This window comes from Phocoena phocoena, chromosome 3 (assembly GCF_963924675.1).
Source record: "Phocoena phocoena chromosome 3, mPhoPho1.1, whole genome shotgun sequence".
NCBI classification, from domain to species: Eukaryota; Metazoa; Chordata; class Mammalia; order Artiodactyla; family Phocoenidae; genus Phocoena; species Phocoena phocoena.
In genome coordinates, this window is record NC_089221.1 from 76,619,175 (window position 1) to 76,636,433 (window position 17,259).

General features: G+C 40.5%; 2 protein-coding genes across 3 annotated transcripts in view; one reads left to right on the forward strand and one right to left on the reverse strand.

Moving 5' to 3' along the window:
• Positions 1 to 16,147, reverse strand: part of KIAA0825 (KIAA0825 ortholog) — a 407,465-nt gene extending 391,318 nt beyond the window's left edge. The window contains exon 1 of the mRNA XM_065874850.1: positions 16,036 to 16,147. The gene's annotated coding sequence lies outside the window, so the exon portion shown is untranslated. The remainder of the gene's footprint in view (positions 1 to 16,035) is intronic.
• A 43-nt stretch (positions 16,148 to 16,190) lies between these two features.
• The window catches only part of SLF1 (SMC5-SMC6 complex localization factor 1), a 57,856-nt gene continuing 56,787 nt past the window's right edge, over positions 16,191 to 17,259 (forward strand). Inside the window, exon 1 of one of the 2 annotated variants that reach the window (XM_065874057.1) lies at positions 16,191 to 16,304. The gene's annotated coding sequence lies outside the window, so the exon portion shown is untranslated. The remainder of the gene's footprint in view (positions 16,305 to 17,259) is intronic. The other variant, XM_065874056.1, reaches the window with a different exon arrangement.

Consider the following 17,259-nt stretch of genomic DNA (forward strand, 5'->3'; position numbering starts at 1 on the left):
TGCAGCCACCAAGAAGCCTGTGTGCAACCACAGGTCACTATCCACACCTCTCCTCCGGGGAGCCTGTGCAGCCCGCCACCGCCAGGGTCCCGTGATCCAGGGACAACTTCCCCAGAACACACAGCACTCCTCAGGCTGTTGCAACGTCATGCCGGCCTCTGCCACTGCAGGCTGGCCCCGCATTCCATACCCTCCCTCCCCACCGCCTGAGTGAGCCAGAGCCCCCTAATCAGATGCTCCTTTAACCCCGTCCTGTCTGGGTGAAGAACAGACGCCCTCAGATGACCTATATGCAGAGGCGGGGAAAAATCCAAAGCTGAACCCCGGGAGCTGTGGGAACAAAGAAGAGAAAGGGAAATCTCTCCCAGCAGCCTCAGGATTAAATCTCCAAAATCAACGTGATGTACCCTGCACCTCTGGAATACCTGAATAAACAACAAATCATCCCAAACTGAGGAGGTGGACTTTGGGAGCAACGATATATATGTATATTTTCCCTTCTCTCTTTTTCTGAGTGTGTATGTGTATGCTTTTGTGTGTGATTTTGTCTGTATAGCTTTGCTTTTACCATTTGTCCTAGGGTTCTGTCTGTCCGGTGTTTTATTCTTTTTAGTATAGTTTTTAGCACTTGTTATCATTGGTGGATTTATTTTTAGGTATGGTTGCTCTCTTCTCTTTCCTTTTTTTTATTACTTAAAAAATTTTTTTAATAATATTTATTTATTTTAATAACTTTATTTTATTTTATTTCCTTTTTTTCTCCCTTTTACTCTAAGCCGTGTGGATGACAAGCTCTTGGTGCTCCAGCCAGGCATGAGGGCTGTGCCTCTGAGGTAGGAGAGCCAAGTTCAGGACATTGGTCCACCAGAGACCTCCCAGCTCCACATAATATCAAATGGTGAAAATCTCCCAGAGATCTAAATCTCAATGCCAAGATCCAGCTCCACTGAATGACCAGTAAACTACAGTGTTGGATACCCTATGCCAAACAACTAGCAACACAGGAACACAACCCCACCCATTAGCAGAGAGGCTGCCTAAAATCATAATAAGGTCACAGACACCCCAAAACACACCACCAGACATGGACCTGCCCACCAGAAAGACAAGATGCAGCCTCATCCACCAGAACACAGGCATTAGTCCCCTCCACCAGGAAGCGTACACAACCCACGGAACCAACCTTAGCCACTGGGAGCAGACACCAAAAACAACAGGAACTACGAACCTGCAGGCTGCGAAAAGGAGAGGCCAAACACAGTAAGCCAAGCAAAAAAAGAAGACAGAGAAACACACAGTAGATGAAGGAGCAAGGTAAAAACCCACCAGACCAAACAAATGAAGAGGAAATAGGCAGTCTACCTGAAAAACAACTCACAAAAATGATACTAAAGATGATCCAAAATCTTGGAAATAGAATGGAGAAAATACAAGAAACGTTTAACAAGGACCTAGAAGAACTAAAGAGCAAGCAATGATGAACAACACAATAAATGAAATTAAAAATTCTCTAGAAGAAATCAATAGCAGAATAACTAAGGAAGAAGAACGGATAAGTGACCTGGAAGATAAAATAGTGGAAATAACTGCCAAAGAGCAGAATAAAGAAAAAAGGATGAAAAGAATTGAGGACAGTCTCAGAGACCTCTGGGACAACATTAAATGCACCAGCATTCAAATTATAGGGGTCCCAGAAGAAGAGAAAAACAAAGGAACTGAGAAAATATATGAAGAGATTATAGTTGAAAACTTCCTTAATATGGGAAAGGAAATAGTTAATCAAGTCCAGGAAGCACAGAGAGTCCCATATAGGATAAATCTAAGGAGAAACATGACAAGACACATATTAATCAAACTACCAAAAATTAAATACAAAGAAAAAATATTAACAGCAGCAAGGGAAGAACGACAAATAACATATAAGGGAATCCCCATAAAGTTAACAGCTGACCTTCCAGCAGACACTGCAAGTCAGAAGGGAGTGGCAGGACATATTTAAAGTGATGAAGGAGAAAAACCTACAACCAAGATTACACTACCCAGCAAGGATCTCATTCAGATTCGACAGAGAAATTAAAAGCTTCACAGACAAGCAAAAGCTAAGAGAATTCAGCACCACCAAATCATCTTTACAACAAATGCTAAAGGAACTTCTCTAGGCAGGAAACACAAGAGAAGGAAAAGACCTACAATAATAAACCCAAAACAATTAAGAAAATGGTAACAGAAACATACATATCTATAATTACCTTAAATGTACATGGGTTAAATGCTCCAACCATAAGACATAGACTGGCTGAACAGATACAAAAACAAGACCCGTATATATGCTGTCTACAAGAGACCCACTTCAGACCTAGGGACACATACAGACTGAAAGTGACTGGATGGAAAAAGATATTCCATGTAAATGGAAATCAAAAGAAAGCTGGAGTAGCAATTCTCATATCAGACAAAATAGACTTAAAAACAAGAAGTATTACAAGAGACAAAGAAGGACACTACATAATGTTCAAGGGATCAATCCCAGAAGAAGATGTAACAATTGTAAATATTTATGAACCCAACATAGGAACACCTCAATACATAAGGCAAATACTAACAGCCATAAAAGACAGAAACAACAGTAACACAATCTTAGTAGGGGACTTTAACACCCCACTTTCACCAACGGACACATCATCCAAAATGAAAATATATAAGGAAACACAAGCTTTAAATGATACATTAAACAAGATGGACTTAATTGATATTTATAGGACATTCCATCCAAAAACAACAGAATACACTTTCTTCTCAAGTGCTCATGGAACATTCTCCAGGATGGATCATATCTTCTGTCACAAATCAAGCCTTGGTAAATTTAAGAAAATTGAAACCATATCAAATATCTTTTCTGATCACAATGCTATGAGACTACATATCAATTACAAGAAACGATCTGTAAAAAATACAAACACATGGAGGCTAAACAATACACTACTTAATAACCAAGAGATCATTGAAGAAATCAAAGAGGAAATCAAGAAATACCTAAAACAAATGACAATGAAAACACAATGACCCAAAACCTATAGGATGCAGCAAAAGCAGTTCTAAGAGGGAAGTTTATAGCAATACAATCCTACCTTCAGAAACAAGAAATGTCTCAAATAAACAACCTAACCTTACACCTAAACCAATTAGAGAAAGAATAACAACAACAAAAAAAAAAACCCCAAATTTACCAGAAGGAAAGAAATCATAAAGATCAGATCAGAAATAAATGAAAAACAAATGAAGGAAACAATAGCAAAGATCAATAAAACTAAAAGCTAGTTCTTTGAGAAGATAAACAAAATTGGTAAAACATTAGCCAGACTCATAAAGAAAAAAAGGGAGAAGAATCAAATCAGTAGAATTAGAAATGAAAAAGAAGTAACAACAGACACTGCAGAAATACAAAGAATCAACAGAGATTACTACAAGCAACTACATGCCAATAAAATGGACAACCTGGAAGAAATGGACAAATTCTTAGAAATGCACAACCTCCCAAGAATGAACCAGGAAGAAATAGAAAATATGAACAGACCAATCACAGGCACTGAAATTGAGACTGTGATTAAAAATCTTCCAATAAACAAAAGCCTGGGACCAGATGGCTTCACAGGCGAATTCTATCAAACATTTAGAGAAGAGCTAACACCTATCCTTCTCAAACTCTTCCAAAATATAGCAGAGAGGGGAACACTCCCAAACTCATTCTACGAGGGCACCATCACCCTGATATCAAAACCAGACAAAGATGTCACAAAGAAAGAAAACTACAGGCCAATATCACTTATGAACATAGATGTAAAATTCCTCAACAGAACACTAGCAAACAGAATCCAACAGCACATTAAAAGGATCATACACCATGATCAAATGGGGTTTATCCCAAGAATGCAAGGATTCTTCAATATATGCAAATCAATCAATGTGATACACCATATTAACAAATTGAAGGAGAAAAACCATATGATCATCTCAATAGGTGCAGACAAATCTTCTGAGAAAATTCAACACTGGTTTATGATTAAAACCCTCCAGAAAGTAGGCATAGAGGGATCTTACCTAAACATGATAAAGGCCATATATGACAAACCCACAGCCAACATCACTGTCAATGGTAAAAAACTGAAACCATTTCCTCTAAGATCGGGAACAAGACAAGGTTGTCCACTCTCACCACTATTATTCAACATAGTTTTGGAAGTTTTAGCCACAGCAATCAGAGAAGAAAAAGAAATAAAAGGAATCCAAATCAGAAAAGAAGTAAAGCTATCACTGTTTGCAGATGACATGATACTATACATAGAGAATCCTAAAGATGCTACCAGAAAACTACTAGAGCTAATCAATGAATTTGGTAAAGTAGCAGGACACAAAATTAATGCACAGAAATCTCTTGCATTCCTATACACTAACGATGAAAAATCTGAAAGTGAAATCAAGAAAAGTCTCCCATTTACCACTGCAACAAAAAGAATAAAATACCTAGGAACAAACCTACCTAAGGAGACAAAAGACCTGTATGCAGAAAATTATAAGACACTGATTAAAGAAATTGAAGATGATACAAATAGATGGAGAGATATACCATGCTTTTGGATTGGAAGAATCAACATTGTGAAAATCACTATACGATTCAAAGCAATCTACAGATTCAATGCAATCCTTATCAAACTACCACTGGCATTTTTCCCAGAAGTAGAACAAAAAATTTCACAATTTGTATGGAAACACAAAAGACCCCAAATAGCCAAAGCAGTCTTGAGGAAAAAAAAGGAGCTGGAGGAATCAGACTCCCTGACTTCAGACTATACTACAAAGCTACAGTAATCAAGACACTAATGTACTGGCACAAAAACAGAAATATAGATCAATGGAACAGGATAGAAAGCATAGAGGTAAACCCACACACACATGGTCACCTTATCTTTGATAAAGGAGGCAAGAATATACAATGGAGAAAAGACAGCCTCTTCAATAAGTGGTGCTGGGAAAACTGGACAGCTACATGTAAAAGAATGAAATTAGGACATTCTCTAACACCATAGACAAACATAACCATAAAATGGATTCAAAACCTAAATGTAAGGCCAGAAACTATCAAACTCTTAGAGGAAAACATAGGCAGACCACTCTATGACATAAATCACAGCAAGATCGTTTTTGACCCACCTCCTAGAGAAATGGAAATAAAAACAAAAATAAACAAATGGGGCCCAATGAAACTTAAAATCTTTTGCACAGCAAAGGAAACCATAAACAAGACCAAAAGACAACCCTCAGAATGGGAGAAAATATTTGCAAATGCAGCAACTGACAAAGGATTAATCTCCAAAATTTACAAGCAGCTCATGCAGTTCAATATCAAAAAAACAAAGAACCCAATCCAAAAATGGGCAGAAGACCTAAACAGACATTTCTCCAAAGAAGATATGCAGATTGCCAACAAACACATGAAAGAATGCTCAACATCATTAATCATTAGAGAAATGGAAATCAAAACTACAATAAGATATCATCTCACAGCAGTCAGAATGGCCATCATCAAAATATCTACAAATAATAAATGCTGTAGAGGGTGTGGAGAAAAGGGAACACTCTTGCCCTCTTGGTGGGAATGTAAATTGATACAGCCACTATGGAGAATATTTTGGAAGTTCCTTTAAAAAAGTAAAAATAGAACTACCATACGACCCAGCAACCCTACTACTGGGCATATACCCTGAGAAAACCATAATTCAAAAACAATCATGTACCACAATGTTCATTGCAGCTCTATTTACAATAGCCAGGACATGGAAGCAACCTAAGTATCCATCGACAGATGAATGGATAAAGAAGATGTGGCACATATATACAATGGAATATTACTCAGCCATGAAAAGGAACAAAATTGAGTTATTTGTAGTGAGGTGGATGGACCTAGAGTCTGTCATACAGAGTGAAGTAAGTCAGAAAGATAAAAACAAATCCCGTATGCTAACACATATACGGAATCTAAAAAAAAAAAGAAAAAGAAAAAAAATGGTCATGAAGAACCTAGGGGCAAGAGGGGAATAAAGACACAGATCTACTACAGAATGGAATTGAGGACACAGGGAGGGGGAAGGGTAAGCTGGGACAAAGTGAGAGAGTAGCATGGACATATATAGTGGCATGGACACTACGAAATGTAAAATAGATAGCTAGTGGGAAGCAGCCTCATAGTACAGGGAGATCAGTCAGCTCAGTGCTTTGTGACGACCTAGAGGGGTGGGATAGGGAGGGTGGGAGGGAGGGAGACGCAAGAGGGAAGATATATGGAGATATATGTATATGTATAACTGATTCACTTTGTTATAAAGCAGAAACTGACACACCATTGTAAAGCAATTAGACTCCAATAAAGATGTTAAAAAAAAAAGTGAAAGACCAAGGGACTTTAAAGGAAAAATACAAAAGTTCATTGATATGATTGATTGCGGATTCCACATTGCAGTTAAACTTAAGAAACTACCACTTGTTAAGTTCTGGTATAAGAGCAAAGAAAAATATTCACAATTATCTCAGAAGGCCATTAAATACTGCTTCCTTTTTTTTTATTTATTTATTTTTGGCTGTGTTGGGTCTTCATTGCTGTGCGCGGGCTTTCTCTAGTTGCGGTGAGCGGGGGCTACTCTTCGTTGAGGTCTGTGCGCTTTTCATTGCGGTGGCTTCTCTTGTTGCAGAGCATGGGCTCTATGCGTGTGGGCTTCAGTAGTTGTGGCAGGCAGGCTCAGTAGTTGTGGCTTGTGGGCTCTAGAGCACAGGCTCAGTAATTGTGGCACATGGGCTTAGTTGCTCTGCAGAATGTGGGATCTTCCCAGACCAGGGCTCGAACCCGTGTCCCCTGCATTGGCAGGCAGATTTTTGACCACTGTGCCACCAGGGAAGCCCTAAATACTCCTTCCTTTTCCAACTATATGTCTGTATTAGGTTAGATTTTGTTCACTTACTTCAACCAAAACAACAAATCACAAGAAATGAATGCAGAAGCTGATCTGAGAATTCAGTAGTATTCTATTAAGCCAGATATTGAACAGACTGCCACACTTCCACTATAATTTTTGTTTTGAAAAATAGTTATTTTTAATGCTATTTATGTTAACATGTAATGGCTTTATTATTGAATTAATTATTTCTTGAAATACTCAATATTAATTTATAATATAATAAATATTAATAAATATAATTACATACGTAGAAACTCTTCAAGGTCATCAGTAATTTTTCTTTTTATTATTTATTTATTTGGCTGCACCGAGTCTTACTTGTGGCACTCGGGATCTTCGTTGTGGCATGTGGGCTCTTTAGTTGTGGCATGCAGGGTGTAGTTCCCCGAGCAGGGGTTGAACCTGGTCCCCTGCATTGGGAGTGCACAGTCCTAACCACTGTACTACCAGGGAAGTCCCACCCAGGTCATCAGTGATTTTTAAGAGTGTAAAGCACTACTGAAAACAAACGTTTCAGAACTGCTGAGTCAGATAAATGAGAAAGCCACAGAATGATCATGACCAGGTAAACTTAATCAAAAGAATGAACGCAGAGAGCCTCAATGATAAAAGGGTACATAAGGCAACAGAGAAACAGAGCCTAGAAGGAGTACTCTATTTACGAACAGCCCCACTCCCGAACTCTTTCCCAGTCAAATCTCTAGATAGCAGAGGACTGAACTCACCACAGAGAAGCTAAATTGCTCATAGGGCACTTTTGAGGGCAGATATTATAGAGGTGTAAAAAGTTTCCCTTCTTCCCTTTAGATTCTTTGGCTGGTCTGATAATTAAATTGAAGACAGAGTAACAACAGAAAAACAAATTTAACTTTGTACATTGTACAGGAACTCTATAAAAATGAGACCCAAGGGCAAGTCGGGCAGCTGAAGTTTATATGCCATCCTGAGTTAAGGAATGGGATAGGGGCCTGGAGCTTCAAAGGGGAGGAGGGTAATTCATAGGATGATAAGGAGAGCATTTGCCTTGCCATACAGATAAGTCATTTAGATAAAAGTGATCTCTGGTAGTAGCTCCCTTCCTGGAATAGGCCCCCTATCTAAATACTTTTAGGTAGTTAAGGAAGAGGTAAAAGTTTTTCTTGAGTCTGTTCAATCTTGATTACCTTCAGCTCAAAACAATCCACATGCCACAATGGCAGATTTTGGGTCAGCCTATTCTGCTCCCCTTCAGTATGAATATTTGCTAGAAAAATAAAGAATGATATATATTTTTTAAAATGCCCCTCAGAAAGAGCTCCCATCACTGCTCAGTTTAAACTAGGTAAACTCCAGATTTAAACTGTTAAATTAGCTGTTTTGCATAGAGAAAATAAACAGTAAATTCCAGTGATGTGGTACGGCTGCTGACGGCTAAAAAATAACTGCAGCTATACATCCTTCCTGACACTCAATGGCCACAGTCAGGGAAAAGCTCTTCTCAATAAATCTTAGCAAAGAAATAATGAAAGTGACAGAAAAGGACTATCATATTAACTCACTGGAAAACAGAGTAATTATGTGCCCTAAGTACTGTAAACAAGAAGCCTTTTCCTGGAAGCACGATACAAAGAACCCTAAATTTCGATTCTTAAGACCTAGCTTCTGGTTCAAGTCACATGTTTCCTGAGTTATCTGGGCAAATTAAATCACCTCTTTAGTCCTCATTTCCTCCTGTAAGATAAGGAAGTTAGACTAAATCCCTTGCTTTAAAATTTAAATCCTCTGATTCACAGTAACAAACACAGTTAATACACAAATCCTAAAGCCATACATAACTGAAACAAAAGTGCGGACTAGTATTCACCAATTGATGGGTCATGACCTGCCATTTGCAGAGTACTGAACTGATTGATGGCTACAATTCCTCATTAAAAACAACAAAAGAGGGAGGGGGTAGATGGGTAGAGACAGACAAAAATATAATACCTTGATCTGTTTGACCATAGAGATATCTTTGGTAATATAGGGGAGTAAAAATTTTCCTTTACCTTTCTAGGTTCTTTTGGCAGATCTATTAATTAAATTAACATAAGGCAGATTAGCAGAAGAAACAAATTTAACTACATACATATGGGAGCTCCATAAAACTGAGACCCAAGGGCGAGGTGGGCAGTTGAGGTTTATAGGCCATCCTGAGCTGAGGAATGGGATAAGGGCCTGGAGCTTCAAAGGGGAGGAGGGTAATTCATAGGACACTAAGAAGAGCAGAAGTTTGGTACTTAGTCATTTGCCCTGCCATACATATAAGTCATTCAGGTAAAAGTTCTCTCTGGTAATAGCTCCCTTCCTGGTACAGGCCCGGTATTTAAATTTTTAGGTAGTTAAGGGAGAAGTAAAAGTTTCTCTTGAGTCTGCTGGATCTTGATTGCCTATGGCTCCACATGCCACTCCACATGCCAAAGTGGCATATTTTGGGGTCATATATTTTGCTTCCCTTTAGTAAGAAAGGAAATGAACATTCAAGTTTAGGTTAATATTCACACTATGGATATTAACATTACTCAGCTGTTTAAGATTGTTACATTTATTGGCTATCTGAATTTAGAAATTTAGACAGTTTGTGTTTAAATCACCTAATGTCAAAAAATCAGTTGCTTAGGTAATGTTTACATTTTTCAACTGTAATTTGGAACAGATCTTTTGATTCCTCAACTGTTCTCTGGCTAACAAAGCTGTATTGTAAAATATAAGAAGTTAGTCTAAGAACATGTGCCTCAAATGTTAATGTCAGTGTTTGGCAGCAGGGACTGTACTTTTCTTAGGGGAGGTGGGGATAGGCCATAAAATTCAAGAGTTGAAATTTAAACACACTTGTAAATTACAGTATGTGACAGCTGTTAATTATTTTTGCAAATAACCAACATATACTGGGTACTGTGGTGATAATGGGATTCCTCTAACATATGTCTTTGGCTCTCGGATTCCCCATGACCCGGTTGAAGCTTTCTTTGAGAGGTCTGAGATTCTTTTCACCCTCCTCTTCTTCCTTCCCTCCGACTCTCCTGCACAGGTTGTCAGACCTCCACTGAGGCCTGAAGGTACTTCCCTCCTACTCTAGCTCCCTCTCCTTTATCCTTCACAGGGAGTATCACCAATAAATCTCTTGCACATCTATTCCCTTCTTTGTATGTGCTTCTCTGGGAGTTTGAGCAAACAAAGTACATGTCTAGTCACCGTATTAGACTCTAGGCATCATTATTTCATTTAGTCTTCACAAAAGCCCTGTGAAGACATTATTAGTATTCCCACTTTATAAATAAGGAAACAGAGTAGAAAAGCAATTTTCTCAGCATGATGCAACTACTGACAGAGATGAGATTTGAACTCAAGTCTGTTTAATTTCATGGTTGGAGCTGCAGACCTTATTTTAAAACAATTAAATGTTATTAAATAACAACAAAAACTAGATAGATCCCTAATAAAATTTTTCTGACGCCTCTGTGTGCTTTCAGACATTATCACATTTAATCCTAATAGATCCATGAAGTTAATATTATCATTTTACAGATGAAATTGGGGCTTGAATAATTTAAGTAACTTTCTCAACATCATATTATATAAGTTCATGAGTTTGAGCTCACTCAGGTCGTCTCTGAATTCAGCTGTTTAACATTATATTGATTTGCCTAATTAATCAAATGACAATTGTATCCCTTTTTACTTTTTAGTATTAGATAATTTGTCCTGAGAACTTTATTCAGCAAAGAATCCCCCAAGTGATTTAAACAGCTATATATGTTCATTCTCTCTCTCTTTATGGGTGTGTGTGTGTGTGTGTGTATACGATATGTTATAGATAAAATACTAGCAATTTAGGGTATTTCTTGAGCTGCCGCCTATTTGTATTTTAACCAAAATTTACAGGGAAATAGCTGGAGCACTGTTTCAAAAACCTGCCTCCAACAACAAATCAGCAATTGAGGCTGGAAGCCAGTATCCTCTGCCCACTTTCTGAGACTTTTTAATATAATTTAATGTAATTATGCTGATTTTTGCTTTTGCTTCCTGACTCAACTGCAGCCTTTGAGTTCACATTTCAAAAATTTCCCTTCACCAGAGTCACCTGATGAGGTGAGTCAGCAGTCTACAGACTCATCACTTCTAATGACCAAACCCTGGTGTTTTACCAGCCTTTAAAATGACGCAGCCTAGCCGTACTGGGCGGAGCTGAGCAGCCGAGCAGCAACTCAGCAGTATCCAAGCCCTGGAAGGGAGATGGTTGGTTTGCTTGTTTGCTTTGTTTTTCTGTAGAGAAGGCATTGTGAGAGGACATGGAGCAGAAGGGAGTGATCTCAGGGGACCCAGGCACAGGCAGGTCAGGAAATCTAGGCAGATCCAGATATGACCACACCATGGGTGGGACTGGGGTAGGGGGTGGTCCTGGCACCACTCCTGGGAGAGGAAAGCCACAGGTCCCCTACCCCCAATCTACCCTGTCACTTCAGATGGGGAAACTGAGGCTCAAAGATGGGTAGGTGGTTGCCCAGCGTCACAGACATCAGGAAGGGGCAGGAGCCAGGGAGGATACAGGAAGGAGGGGTGGGAAAACCTCATAGCCCTAGACAGCACCCGCACCCTACTCCCAGAAGCCCACTGCCATCACAGCGGGGTGCCAGTTCCCAGTAGCCACCCCGTTGGAGCAGTGAGCTTGTAGACAGGACCGTGTGCCTGTGGACCCGTGCCCATGTGAGTCCTCTTAAGGTGGAGGCCCAGAAACTGGGCCCCGTGACCCCTCAGAGCCCCCTCCTACCTCTGGCCCAGCCTGAGGAGCGAGTCACAGCTCACTGTTCACTAGGATGGAGAGGGGTACTCCCAAGCCAGGAGGGGACTTCCCCAGGGTTGGGGTTCAGTGAGTAGGTGCTTGGCTGGGTCTGGAGTGGGATTAGGTGCATTTTTCTTCTTTTTGTAATAAATGGGTATTCCATAACAAAGTAATCAAATGCCTACCCCATCCTCCACCCGATCCTAGTTATACAGAAAAATCATGGCTCCTTGTGGAAGGCCTAACGTCTTTTTTTCTTTTTTTTTCCTTTGCGGTACGCGGGCCTCTCACTGTTGTGGCTTCTCCCGTTGCGGAGCACAGGCTCCGGACGCGCAGGCTCAGCGACCATGGCTCACGGGCCCAGCCGCTCCGCCGCATGTGGGATTTTCCCGGACCGGGGCACGAACCCGTGTCCCCTGCATCAGCAGGCGGAATCTCAACCACTGCGCCACCAGGGAAGCCCCAAGGCCTAACATCTTTAAGATGACCAGTTACCCATAGCTTGCCCTGAACTCAGCGTTTTTACCTTTTATCATTAGCCTTCACCTATCCCACATATCTAATATGTATTCACTAATCTTTTCGGATACCTTTGCATCCTCCAGTGGAACATTCTTCCCTCTTCCCCCCCTACCAAAATCCTCACCATCCTTCAAGGCCCAAACTTAGCATTACCTTCTTCATAAAATCTTGCTTCATCTGTCCTATTGGAAGCAAAATTTCTTTTCTCTGTGTTCCCACCGTTTTGTTGTTAAATGATTCTACGTCAACTGTCGGTCATACAATAACTATTTGTGTATATAACTTGATCTTTCTTAGTAGATTATAAGTGAAGATTCTTTATCTTTGGCTAACCTATAAAATATTTTTACATTCACCAATCTTCTTTTATCCTCAAAAGATGGGAGATGGGGGGGAAGAGTCAATATTTATTTAATGCCAACTATGTGTCAGGGTGTTTGAAGCTATCTCACTTAACCCTCACAGCACTCTTCTGTATCCATTTTACATATGAAAACATAAGCTCACAAAGAATCAGAGACTTATCAGGGTCAAAAACTGGCAAAAACATGGCTAAGATTTTTTAACTCTGGTCTTATTCTTTGCATTACAAAAACATGATTGTACATCTACCAATGTGGAAGACACCAATAAATACATGTAAAGCTCCACTCATAAAGATTTTCTAGCACATTAGAACTGCTTCATTCAGATAATGCTTGGGACCCAACTAAAGTCAGAGGATTTTTGAGCCAGAAGGGACTTTATAGATCATTTAATCCAACCCTTATGTTACAGATAAGAAATATGATCCTCAGAGAAATAAATTTCCCTGTGTATATACCCAGTCAGTAGATGAGAAGGATTAAAATCCATTTGGAGGCAGTATAGGAAAGTGGTTAACACTGTGGCCTTTGGAGTCAGCCTTGGTTCAAATCACAGCTCTGGTACTTAGTGACTGTGTGTAGCCCCGGAAACTTTACAAAGCTTATCTTTTGTCTTCTCATCCCTAAAAGAAGGATGATACTTACCCCATAGTGCTGTGAGGATTAAACGTAACACTGCACAGCAGAGAGTAAGCAATAACAAATATTAGGTATTCTCTTATCTCCTGTCTCACTGCCTGCTCTTCTTTGCAGGACACCACATTGCCTTTTATGGATGAGTTGTGGAGTGGACAATACATTTCAGGGTCAAAGTGAGTAAAGATAAAGAAGTGTGCATTTATGTGGTAAGTCCCTTTAAAAAAAACACATGTACAAATATTTCTCTGTGGATAAATAACACTTTTAGAAGGAATTGTTCATTCAATAAATATCTATTGAGCCCCTACCACATGTCAGGCGCAGTGCTAGATGCTGAGTATGAGATCAACAAAACAGATCTAATTTCAACCTTGATAAGCACTGAAGTTTGATTGAAAACAAAAATATCACTGAGATCTACCTGTGGGACATGCAAACCAAATATCTTTCACAGAAGTCAATACAATGTAATGGATATTGGTATTTGAAATGAGCTATACATATATACTTGTGCCTTTTTGTAAAACAAGATATTCTTTAGAATTAAGTTCTATGTCATTTCTAGTACTGGTCATTTCAACTAGATTTTAGTAAATTCCTTGATAATTAAGCTATTTCTATTTCTTTACATAAAATAGAATATTGCAAGGGGTAGGTTTAGTTAAGCATATTCTCCTGAAATATGTGAATCACCATCTGTCTGAGGGTTACAAGACTGGAATAGAACAGTTTTTGCTAACAGCCAGTACATAGTAATTCCTTACAGGGCATCACAAAGTTCAATTTTATGAATCTGTGCTCATTCACTCATTTTCTCTCTTTTTACATACTGCCTAAAGCGATAGCTGCCTAAAGCGATAGCTGATACTTGGGTTTTGGAGTCACTAATATACTGATGGTCTCTAGATTGCTTGTATTTGTTTGAGTTAGGATGATAAAACTAGCTAAGGATCAATACAGAAAAGAATTTGGATTATTCATATGTCAAAATTACCTTATGGTGATTCCTTAAATCCCTAACACATTCCTTAATCCTTAACACATAAAGGAATTAATTCCTTAACAAATTCCTTAAATCTCTTTATATTCAAGTTTTGCTATCCATTTGACTTTGGAATGTGATATACTAACCAATTTTACCTGAGAGTGAAAAGAATGATTTTGTTATTTATGAAAGGAAGTATAGAGCACAGTAAAAAGAGCCCAAGTTTGGAGTCAGGTAGACTGGGTTCAAATCTCAACTACCATTTAATTGTGTGATTTGTAAGAACATCTGAGTCTCGGTATAAAATGTTTGCAAAATAGGGCTAATATGATTTTTCTTGTAGAACTATAGTAAGTTTAAATAAGATAATAGCTGGCAGACAGTAGCTATTTGTGGTTAGTATTAGTGGTTGGCTATATTTAAAAAGAGATCACGAGTCAAGAGCATTGATTTAAAAACAAAACAAAACAACACTGCTTATCTAAAAACTAGTTGCTATATAGAAACATATAACCTCTCTTAAATTATCAATATTTATAATCCTTGCAACTGGGGAAATAAGGAAAAACTACAAGATTTAATAAGAATGGCAAAATTGGGACCAAATGAGATTATAAAAGTTTGAATTGTTAATCAACAAGGAGATTAGTGTGTTTGTTACTCTCAAAAGGTAACAAGGCATTTGCTTGATGCATTAAGGTCCTTGAATTGAATACTGCATTTTTCTTTATGGTAGAGTTATCCCTAGAACTCTTTGTGGAACTGGCTGTTTTGAAGGGAAAAAAAAAAATCAAGTTGCTGTCTCTTATGGAACAGGTGATTATTTAAATATAAGGTGGTGAGTGAAAACTTACCTGAAAAACTGCATTACTCAAGAAAGAGAATTCACCAAAAAGAGGTTCTCTACATCACATTTTTTAAATCTTCAACGGAATGAGCACCTTCCCTCACATTACCTCTTCATCGTAAGCAATTTCTCTTTAAAGCTATTCTAACTCAGACCTCCATCTAAAATTCTCCTGAATCTTTCATTATCGAGGAAGCCTGGAACAGTGCAGAGGCACTCCTTTCTGAAAGTACATCTATTCCTGACCACTCCTTTCCAAAAGGTAACATGTGTATCTAAAACCCATGCGTGAAATTTTAAGCTTGCTCTCCTATCTCATTAGCTCATAGCAGCCAGGAAAACAAAGACCATTCTCACCCAATTCAAACGGCGGCGGTATCGTTGAGTTCTAAATCAGGAACGACCTCCTCATCCCACTTCCAAAATATAAAAGGTGCGCACTTCAGCCGACTGCCTGTCTCCCAGGCATTGCACCCCAGGATAATGGAAACAGTGCTCAGGAAAAGGATGGTAAAGGAGCTCTCGAAAATCGAGGGTGACTAAACCCTGCCAATGGGAGAGTGTGGACACTCCTTGATCATTGGTAGAGAGACGGTACTAAACCGAGTCGCGGTAGAGGTGTCTTTGGCCTTGCGCAGGGGCACTTGGGGACCCGAGGTAGAGCTCCAAGTTGGAGATAGATATCGCGAGTGGATAAGACCGTAAGTTGGAATCTCAAGGCCTTGTCCCGCAGCACACAGGGTCAAGCGCCACGGGGCTGGATGGGGACTCCTGGTTCAACCCTTTCCCGCTAATTACTCGGTCCGGATAAGATGCTACACGGAGCCTCGGGCGGACGGAAAACCAGGCAACCCAGAAAAATCACTCACCAGTCTCCCACCTTCGGCGCAGAACTAGCAGGAGCCTAGCGCGCCAGCCATAAGGAAGCCCTGAACCCGCTCAGACGACCCTGACGACGGCTAGAAAGCGTCACTGACAACCACCCGGAAATGGCACAATAGCTTCCGGGGCCGCGGAGCGCGCGGCGGGAAATTATTTCCCAGAGCCCGGATTAGTGAAGCAGCAAGTGCTGCGGCAGTCTTCTTGCCTGTCACCGGCGCCGCGCGAAGGAAGCAGCCCAGAAACTCCAACCAGGAAGGTAAAGGGCCTCAGCTCGGAAGACACAGTGTACCCTGACTGTGTCCTCCGTGCCCCCGAAGTTTCTGCAGCTCCCGGCTATGAGGCTGGGAAGGGGCCGGGTAGAGCGGTGGCGGTGCCTACCTCTGACGCTTTCCGCAGCCGTCGTTGGTTCGCACTCGCCCGACCCGCCGCGCTCGGCGCGCGCGTCGATGGGCTGCAGCCGCAGACCCCGCCGCGCTCTGCCCGTGCCGCAGCGGGGACGGCCCCGAGCGCCTCTGCAGTGCAGGGCTGAGCCGCTTCCCTCGCCTCCTGTTTGCGCAGCTCCGCAGCTCGGTCTCCTGCCAGGGAGGCGCTAGGCCACTCGCGTCTCTCGTTTCCATAGAACCGACTGGGACGCCTCTCCCTGAGTCCCAGATTCTTGGCTGCTTTCCATAACTTAGCGTCAGTGCAGGTGGTGGGAATCCCCCAGGCCCACCTTCCTGTGAAGAGGAAAATGCTATCATTCATTTCTCCCTAGTAGAATTCTAAACATATCCAAATGGTAATGAACATCTCTGCAGCTACTGTAGGCCTTGAAACGCACGCGCACGCGCACACACACACACACACATGTTTCCCTAAAGGGAGCGGGAGTGGGGAGGGGTGCTGTGTTCCTGGGGATTATGATTTCAGCTGTTGGAAGGCAGGGAATAAGACAAAGTGGTTATCCTGAGATTTCTTCCGCTCCCAAAACCTCTGATTAAATATTGACAAAAACGTGATCTGCTTTGAGTACTCTATATCAGGATTTGACCCAGAACTTGGACGGAGCTTGATTTTGGAAGTGTCAAGCTATTTTTGACTGATGAATATCCTATACCAAAAAAAAAATTTCCGTCGAGGCATTAGGAATGAACATTTAAACCGAATTTCCAGTGTACGTGTGACAGACTCTGCGCCTTGTATAAACTTTTGGGTTTGTGTTATTACCTTAT